The sequence below is a fragment of the Pyxicephalus adspersus genome, chromosome Z (assembly GCF_032062135.1).
Source record: "Pyxicephalus adspersus chromosome Z, UCB_Pads_2.0, whole genome shotgun sequence".
Taxonomy (NCBI): domain Eukaryota; kingdom Metazoa; phylum Chordata; class Amphibia; order Anura; family Pyxicephalidae; genus Pyxicephalus; species Pyxicephalus adspersus.
In genome coordinates, this window is record NC_092871.1 from 17,368,500 (window position 1) to 17,378,721 (window position 10,222).

Consider the following 10,222-nt stretch of genomic DNA (forward strand, 5'->3'; position numbering starts at 1 on the left):
TCCAGGTCTTTTGGCGTTGCTGAGTTCACCAGTGCTCTGTTTCTTTCTCATGATGTACCAAACTGTAGAATGACCACCTCCTGTTTATATGTTTGCATAGTTTATTGGTCTTTTTTCCCCATGAATACCTAATGCAGATGACCTCTCGCTTCTTATCTTTTGCAACTATGTTTGTCTAAAGATGCTTGTATGGATCCTAATGCTAATATAAGCGTTAAGGTTAGTATAGTATAATTCTTAGGTATAATTCTTATAGTATAATTCTTAGGTTATACAGCACCCTGTCTTCCCATTTCCTGGTGGCTGGGTTGGCAAAAGCAGTAATGAATAAAGTTTACAAGGGGGTGCAAAGGTGAGCAGCTTTACAGAGGTGGCAAAGGTGATCACTGGTGGAGAATAAATGCAAAGGTGAGTGGTGGGCAAGAAATGCAGGGAAATAAGAAGCCCTTATTATTTTAGTAAAGCTATTTTTTAATTTAGGCTAAGATGTCAGTTCTATACTTTACTAAATGTAAAAAAATTTTTAGATTTTCAAATTCTTTATTTTTAAAAATGTTAAAAACCTTTATTTTTTCCATTTACTGTACACACTGAAATAAGTTTTGGAATGGGTGGGAGGTTGCAAAGTGATCAAAAGGTTACCAGCAAATTAGATGTAGATCCTCCTTATGACTTTTAATTCTTCTGGAAAGGTAAACATCTGATTTAGAAGAACGGCCTGTACTCAGCCAATGTGTCATAGCAGACAGATAGAGCCCAGCCCTTCTCAAATCTCAACAGCCCCGGGACATAATATGGCCTAGATTAGTGTTCTGACTCACTCCCTTCATATACAAGTCACCCAGGTGATCAGTCTATCACAAGCAGACAATAAGGATTCATTTAAAAAAGGGACCTAAACAATGATGTTACCACTGCAAGTGATTTCAGTTAATATGTATTGCTTCCTTTCTTTATTCATCTGGAATTTTTATATATTTTTATAGGTGGGTGACTCTTTAAGAAAACCTTGCTTGAGATGAATATGGCAGCTGCCATTGTTGACTTCTCGGAACAGAACTACAACAGCATTTATTTTGACATCCCTGATCAACATAGGAGCTCACAATCTAATGTGTCCATCGTACATACCTTAGTACAGTGGTCTCCAAACTTTTCGGGCCTAAGGACCAATAAACATACGGGCTCCGAACCACGCATGCGCGGGGAGCCGGGTGTCACTCCCGAACCCGTTGCGTCTCTGAACCTGTCCAGGGTCACAACCCGCCCTGAGCCTGCAATCCGTACGGGAAACATGGTTCGAGGATCTGGCCAGTGCGCCCCCCCAGCGGGGTCCTTCTCCTGACCTGGCCACCGACCAGAGCTGTGGACCACCAATATTTTCTCACAGACCAGTGGTTGGCGACTGCTGGTCGGAAATCAAACATATGCTGTGGACACAGCTCTTAGTGTCCACAGCATAGTCTAAAGCTACGTATACATTCTAGACCAGCCTTTCATAATGTTTTTTTATCATGGGAGAAGCCTTGAAATAACTTTCAGGTTCTAAGAAAACCCCAGCTTTAATTACTATATCCACAGCTCACAACACATTAGCATGGTAGTCAGTGAGATCTTCCATTAACAAGCTGCTGTAATTTTTTAGGGAGGAGGATGCAGCAGAGTGCCTCCCACTTGTCCTCCCCTCTCCAAAGAATTGAAATGCGCTGTGTGTATAGCACTAATTCATTCTACTGTCCCTGGTAACTAAGAAATGTAATGTGCTTAGTTAAGAGGAATTGTTTTGGGGGAAGCCAATTGACCTACCAATATATTTTTGGGATGTCGGAAGAATTGTCACAACTCTTCTCAGTGCTTTGGCCAAGATGTAAACCTGGGACCCTAGGGCTGGACTGCTCGGTAGCATGTCACACACTCCTTAAAAAAATAAAGAATGATGGGAAACTCCTCATAATGGCCAAAATTGTCAATGTATGGGAGTCAGAGGATTAGCATAACAGCCAGGAAACTAGCATTTTCAGCAATGGAAGTCTCCATATAACTTCTGCAAAAGACTTGAAACGCAATCTAAGGTTACATGAGTGTCAGTAGAACAATAAATGAACCTCGCAAGACATTGTTGAATGTGCTCATGATAATGAGATGATGTGTTCCAGTCACAATTGTTTCCATATGACTGAAATTAGAGTGAAAATTGATCTAGGCATTTTGTTTGATTTCCACCCCAATGTTTTAATCTTTTCAAGAAATGTTTAAGGATAAAAGCTGATTGAAAACAACAAATTTGTCAAACATACAACCAGCTTTATTCTAATCAGCAAATGCAGACTCTGATTTCCCCTGAAGACAGATTTACTCCAGGTAGATATAAAAGACATCAGTATATGCAACTCTGTAATAATGAATGAATACACAACTAAATTTATTTTAATATGTAAGTGCCCTATATACTTGAAAATAAACTGAGATACTACTTTTTTACCTGAAATACTGACTCGACTATAAACCTAGGGCACAAAATGTGGCCTTCACTGCTATTGTTCAAAACAGTAATCAATAGAAATGCCAATAAAATTATAAATAAATACACCAATGGTGGGTGGTTAGGTTGGTTATGATGAGTCTATTTTTCTTATATGATCCTTTATGTATTATTGTTGGTTACCAGTAAATAGGGCTGAGTCTTCATGTAAAACTTGTCTCTGGACTTTAATGGCAAGCGTTTGTTACACACTTTACATGAGGACACAGTGCCATCTTCTGGTGTGACCGGAGTTTAAACTGAGATTCTTTTTCCATTAGCATTTAGAGAGGAAAATAATCTTGGCATATACAATACCTGTATATACGTTGGTTTAAGTATCTTGCAGTGCATATACAGACCTCAGAACAGGAAAAGAAGCGTCACAAGAAGCCAGAAAATTATGCTTTATTGCACTCTGAGCTAACAAGCAAAATAGTGATATGAAAGAGTAGACTAAGAGAGAAGGAAGCTTGGTCTACAAAACTTCTAGGCTCACACAGCCCGGTATCACCAGAAGGCTTGGTCCGGGTAGCTGAGCCGAGACCGGTGGCTCATTCTTCTTATACAATGGTTGTTCTGCTCTGCCAAACATCTAAAATACATCTTTCTATATTGGGAACAAAATCTTTATTCGGTCATGCAACAGTAGAAGCAACACTCTTATCCCAAGACAAACAGCACAAAGACAACAGTTGGTTAGGTGTTTAAATGAAGCTGGCATGGATGTTATTTTTGGCTTGGTATAAGAACTGGTGTTAGCTATAAACCAACCTAAAGCCATCAGGACTGGTCACGTCGTTTAGCTATTTTCAAATCAGAAGTTGTCTTCAAGTTCTCCAAACTTGGTATTTGTTTTCTGTCTAAGAAAGGACAGAGCACCAGCTATGGTGGGCTTTCCCAAATACTGTGCACCTACAGGTGCCTGCATGGGCCCCTGGAATTGCAGTAAGCACCCTGGAAACCCTAAAAGTTTCTTGGTGTACCACTCATACTGCTCCTTGTACTTCACTACAAACACTTAATTGTATTGGCACACCATACTGATCAATAGAAAGGTGTAGGCATGAGACAAATGAAAAATTAAGGCAGTATGATGCCCAAAGCAAGGCAACATTTTTGGCTCCTAAATACTTTCAATTGACATTGATAAGCACTGTATTAGGTACAGAAAGGTCACCCCATTTGTGTTGTCCAAACAGGTAGTCCCCGAGTTAAGGACAACTGACATACGGACGATTCCTAGATACGAACTTCCCTGCTCCTGCCTGTGCAGGTGATTTGGATAGGGTGAGGGGGCGGTTTGCATGAATTGCAGAAGAAATCTTTTGCTAAACACAGCTGAGGTTGTGGGTGATCTTAAGATTGGAGCTGATCTGCAACATCTTGTAACTCTTTAATAACCAAGACAAACTCTGCAGTTGTTTTTTTTTTTGCATATCAAAGCACAGCTTGCTCCAGAAATTAATGAATGTGTAGGCTTCATTAGGTTTATTTATTTTTTTGCTTTGTTTGTGAATTACTTGCAGTGAGGATTTTACCACGCTGCCCAATATTATGTTGAGACAAACATCAGTCCTAATTGCATTTAATAAAATAATGTACCTGTTCCAACTTGCATACAAATTCTACTTAAGAACAAACCTACAGTCGCTATCTCCTATGTAACCCAGGGACTACCTGTAATGGTATGGCACTTACCAGTGGGTTGCACAGATTTCACTAGTTGCACTCTGTCTCTTGTTAATGCAGAAGCATGGAGGTTGTATCTGAGTCCCCCCCTGTATATCCATCAGGACCTCCGGCCTAGGTTGCCTTGTAGATGACCTGAATCTGGGTGAACAAGCTCAAAACTTTTAGCAGCTCAGTTTAAAATTGCATGATAGATACCCTTTTCCCAATTTCAGGATGCTAATGCAGATATTGAATCTGTAGGTACCTGCAACTTAACAGTTTAGTAAAATGTAATATTAGTTTGAAAAAAAAAATCATACATTAACTGTTACCTGTTAACTACACTTTGCACATGCGTTGTCTCTAGTGGTGAATAGTGCAGTGTGCCTTAATCTACCAGCTAGGAAGGCTAAAGTGGTCCAATTACGATAGTATAAACTCTGATCCAGTTCCTTGTGCTTAAAGCAGAACCGCACACTTACCTGATCCATCGATCGTGCTGGATAAGGCCTCGATCGGGCCCCACGTTTTATTGGAATCCTTCTTCGTCCTGGCACGTCTCAGCCGTGGCAATTAAGACAGAATGGGAAGGGCTTCTTTTTTTTTTGTTGGTATTATTTTTTTACTTTATATAAAAGGGTTGTCTACCCTGTAAAATAAAAATTTTAGTTTAGGTCCACTTTTATAATCTCTATTCATATTCAGTGCACTGGCCCCTAAGGGCTATGATGTATTGCAGAGAAATCAAAGTCTTAGTGTAGAAAAATAAAGCTGATTGAATGCTAAGAATATAATTGTTTTGAATAATTATAATGGCAGACTTACTTTTCATAGAATGGTTTATACTGCCATCTATAGGCAGTCCCTCCACAACCGATGAACAAGCAGCATATTTCTTTTATTTTTTAAATTCTCACATAGGCATTTAGGCAATTTCCCTAATAGAGCCCAGATAGCAGTCCCCATTGTCAGGGACATTTGCAGCTTCTGAATATTTACAACAGAAAAATAAAACAGGAATGCAAACTGACATTCAAGCTTTATATGCCATCCAACTTGGGGCTTGATAGGAATGCCAAGGGATCTTTAGTAGATATGTTATGGAGCAGACATGGAAGTTTTGAATCTTCTGTTGGTTTTGATTTCTGTTAGTGTGTAAAAGTGGGGACCATTCATCCCTGTTTGCTTAGGTCAGGCATGGCCAAAGTCTGGCCCGGGGGCCAATTGCGGCCCATGTTTCAATTTCCACTGACCCGGAGCCTCTGTCATCACAGGGAAACCCCTACATCATTATAGTGGGTGTGTGCTATGCGGGACCCACACAGACCACATCCACTCTGATTCCAAGAATGTCCTCTGCAGGGAGCCCGCACAGACATGGGACTCCGTGCACAGGGAATCCCTCACATCACTCTGGTGGGCGTGGGCTGTGAGGGACCCGCGCAGACAACGCCCACACTAACTTTGGTTAGTGGTCAGACCACATACATTTTTACCTTACCAAATCTGGCCCTTTTTGCAAAAAGTGTTGACACCCCTGGCTTAGGTAATCAAAAGCAAGAGAAAATACAAAATTGAGTAGGGATGCTTGTTTTGGTGTTGAAAATATGCCCTCTCACTTCTTTAAGAACAGGAAGAAAGGAAATTAATTCTCAAAGGGCAAAAAAAGCTTTAGCATTTACCCACACTGGGGGCATGTGGTACTCTGGGGTCATTCATGGGCCCCAACCCAGGAAAGCCGATGCTGGGCAAGTGCTTGCAATTCAGCCAGGATTAAAGCATGCAGATAGCAAACACAGCAATGCACCGCAAGCCTCTGGTGTATGCAGATTGTAACACATTAAAATGTTTTCAAAGTGTGAACTATGTGCTGCATTTCAATAGCCTGCTTATGTCAAATAAGCCCGTGTTCTCCCTAGCACCTTTTAGCTTGGAGCACTACCCAGCTGTTCCCATTACTAAAAAGTTTTGTCACAATACAGGGGCCACTCCCCACAGCTTCTTCCCATCCAGTTTAAAAAAATTATAGAGAGAACACTCCCTAGATTGTAAGCTCTTCTGGGCAGAGTCCTCTTTTCCTCCTGTGTCATTCCCTTTAACTGTCTGTCATTTGCAACCCCTATTTAATGTACAGCGCTGCATAATATGTTGGTTCTATATAAATCATGTTTATTAATAATGTTATTAATTCCAACTAATTATGCTCCTGACTTCTAATAGGTAAACAAAGTCCTAAAACTCTGCACACGTTTATTGTATGTAATAATAATACTAAGCCCCATTGCGCAAAAAAAAAAAATTTGCCCTATTACGCCTACGCTTTCTTTATCACAACATATGCAGCGTTGTGTGCTTTGGCATATTCTGTAGGTGCTTTGGGGGACAATTTAAATTTAAAAGCATTACAATGCAGCACAGCATGTTGGGTGAATGTAGTGCGGGACCAAGGACCAGCCATGTAAATAAAACCTTACCCTATTTGTTTTAATGTATAAGTTCCTCTAGCTATTGAGAAGATTTAACTTGGTTAAATTAGTTTTAGAAATGTATTATTACGTCAAATAGCAAAACATGATGTCTATTTTTTTTTTACTAAACTTTCAAAAAGTTTCTCTGGGTTTACACTGTAACCTATTCCCCCCTACACCCCCATCTCTTCCCCTCCAGCAAGCACAATCCATGTGATGTCCATCCAGAGGATTAAATGTCCTTTGAGTCCAAGTCTCCTCCTGATGGCTGTGATAATGCTCAAAGGGGGGGTTGGAGGATCTTGTGTATTTTACCCCCCTTCTCTGCAATCTAGAATGTCCCTTATTACCATATGACTGGCCAGTAAACCAGAAAGAAAACACTACAGGAGTTAAGGAAACAAAAGGATTAAATTGTGTATCTATCTTGGCAGCAAAAAGTGTGATAAACAGGCCCAAGGCAATGGGGGAGGGGGTTTCTCTATACACACATTGCTATTTTTTGGGCCTGAGCCCCCCCTCCCCTTTCTTCCTTTTTATTATAGCCCCCTGACAATAGGTTAAGGAGGGGGGTTCAGTAATTTGCATTTTATTTGTGCAAAAAGGGTAGATTGGCAGGATGCAGGGGGGACAGTGCTGTAGCTGCAACAGGACAGATGTTTGTTGTGTATTCTGGAATAAGAAAGTTAGTTTAGACAATGTCTTGCAGCAGGGGAGCGGTAATGTTTAAACTTCTAAAAGCTCAGTTAACTATTCATCACCCAAGAACTTAACGGACTGCACCCACAAAGCAATTCACAGACCAAAAGATGCCCAATAGAATACTACTGACACTGGCAAAGCCATCGGACAAGATTTTATCCTATGTTCAGAGGGATTTCCAACTCCTTTAGAATGCAACCAAAATTTAGGACCTGCTGAAAAAAAGTCAGCTTCTTACACAATAACTGTTTTCATGCACTAGAGTGCAGGGGTGTCAAACACTGGCCCACAAGGTCCTTTTTTTGGCCCCCCCAAAAATTCCTAATATGAAGTGCAGCAGTCCTCTGCTACTGCAATCTAGTAACGGTGGGACAGCTGCAATTCATTTTAAGCTGCTGTTCTATAGACGCTACTACAATGCCCGGCATCACTCACGTCTATAGACCAAAGGCCTCTCTGCCTATGCGTAGCACCAAATTTTTTTAGATGCAAGTAATGCCATGAATTGTAGTAGGGGCATTACTCGTGTATTAAACAGCAGCCTAAGGGAAGAAACAAGACCACTTACCCTACTATACTATTACCCTGTTTCCCCTATAAGGCACTGTCTTATATTTTTTGAAATGCCAAAATATGCCCTAGGTCTTATTTTCAGGGGGATGTCCTATTTTTCCATGAAGACTACAGTACACATTTATTGTTGAAAATAACTCATGTGCCATTCATTGTCCCCTTCTGATCACTCATGTGCCATTGATTGTCCCCTTCTGATCACTCATGTGCCATTCATTGTCCCCTTCTGATCACTCATGTGCCATTCATTGTCCTTCTGTTCACTGACTCACTTTTTTACCGTACGGCCGGGTAACAGACTCAGTTAGGGCGGGGATCAGCAGCTTACTTGTCCTTTCTGGCACAGAGTTGCGGGCACGTGCACGGCCTTTGAAGTTACTTTTCGCTCTGCACTGCAGCCAGCATCGAGGAGTCACACAGAGGAACACAGTTACCCACCATACCACCCAAATGGGAGATTCTTTCAGGAGCAGGTATAGGGGGGTGTCTTCTTTGCTAGGGGTGCTTTATTTTATTGTTTTGGGCAAAATCGGGGGGGGGGGGCGCCTTATTTGATGGGGATGGCTTATCATTGGGGAAACACTGTACTACTGACAACCATGCAGATTACACCAAAGTGAAAGTTTTGTCAAACTCCAATATAAACAAAATCCAAAAGACTTCTCTTCTGCATGGCTTATTGTGGTTGTTTTTTTTTATCATGCAGTAAAATTGAATAAAAATGCCTAAAGAGGCCCATTATAGGCTTGTTCCAAATTGAATGTTAAGCAAACCCTCCGTTTCCATATGAATTTTTTTTTTTTTATAATTAAAAGGAAAAAAACTTAATTTTTTCAATAAGTTTCAAGTTTGGACCGTGACTTGGTTTAAGTTTTTAATTTCGTCCCTCTTTGTATTCGAGTTTGACACCCCTGCACTAGAGCATCAATTCTCAACAAAGGTTCCTCCAGAGGTTGCTAGTGGTTCCTTGATCCATGAGCATCTTCAACCTCTCCAGTCAGTTTTCCATCTTTGAACTCTAAACAGCCAGAAACAGCATTTAACATACTTCTGGGGAACTCCATTTGTGGACCCCTGACTGAAGAGGTGTTCTACTTTGGAGTGTCAGAAATCCCCCCCATTGGTTTAGGGAGCTCAAGCAGAAGCTTAATTTAAAGGTCATTCAATACTGCTCTGCACTTGTTTCCCTCCCTCTTAAAAAAAAGAAAAAAAAAAAAGTAGCATAAAATGCTGTTAAACTCCTCAAGTAAATGCGGGCTCCTGGGAACAAATATAACTTAGGGAATGTCCCAAGTGATACTGATGCTCAATATTAAGAGTTATGAAAGCTTAATAAATTATCGAGAATTTATGTTTGAGATTTATATCCTTGTCCTAATAGTTAAAGCGTACCTAAACGCAACATTTTTAACCTTACATAAAAAGGGTAGACAACCCTTAAATGTAAACGGAAGATGTTAATCATTTTTTAGGTGCAACAACCCAGGGCATCACAGGACTGGATAGCAGAAAGGACCAAGGCTATCGAGGGACCTGCAGGAATAAAGGCAAATGTAAATTTTTGATGTGCAGTTTTAGTTCGGCTTTAAATTGTTTTTATATTTTGGTTATCTGAACCGCGAGTGAAAAAAAAGCCTTGTTTCATTGAAAAACATTTCTGTTTATCTGTATTTTTTTCCCCACTGACCACAATATACACCAAAAAACTGCAGATATTGTAATTATAGCATTAGATGCTTAAGACATGAAAGTTATTTCAAAGTTTCCCCCATGGTAAAACGTTCAAGGCACTGCACTAGACTTACCAGTACAAACAACAAAGACACAAAAACATAATAAAACCAAGTTTTATTTGGTTTATAAAATTAGTAACAAAAACATGGAGCAAATAAATTATAATTTGGTATTAACAAGTTACAAAACAAAAAAAAAATTCAAATAAATTAAGGCTTACAAAATGCATCATCACTGCCAACATGGAACATTGTAGAATTATATTATCCGGTAACACATTTACCTTTTTTAACGTCTGTAGTCAAGGGCAAAAAACAGATACAAACTTTTCAAAATAAATTAGAATAAAATAATTATTTGGTCTTGCTCTCAGTTATGGTGTACTTGAAAAAAAGGACACGCTTACCAGAAGCCCTAAACCTGTTGGCAATAATTGAATCAAATGCTGCAGCTGTAACCCTGACTGGCTGTTTATAGTGCTATAGTTCTATCACAGTACAAGAATTAATAAAAAGGGAAATGGAATAAAAACACAACTGTACCAACAAGT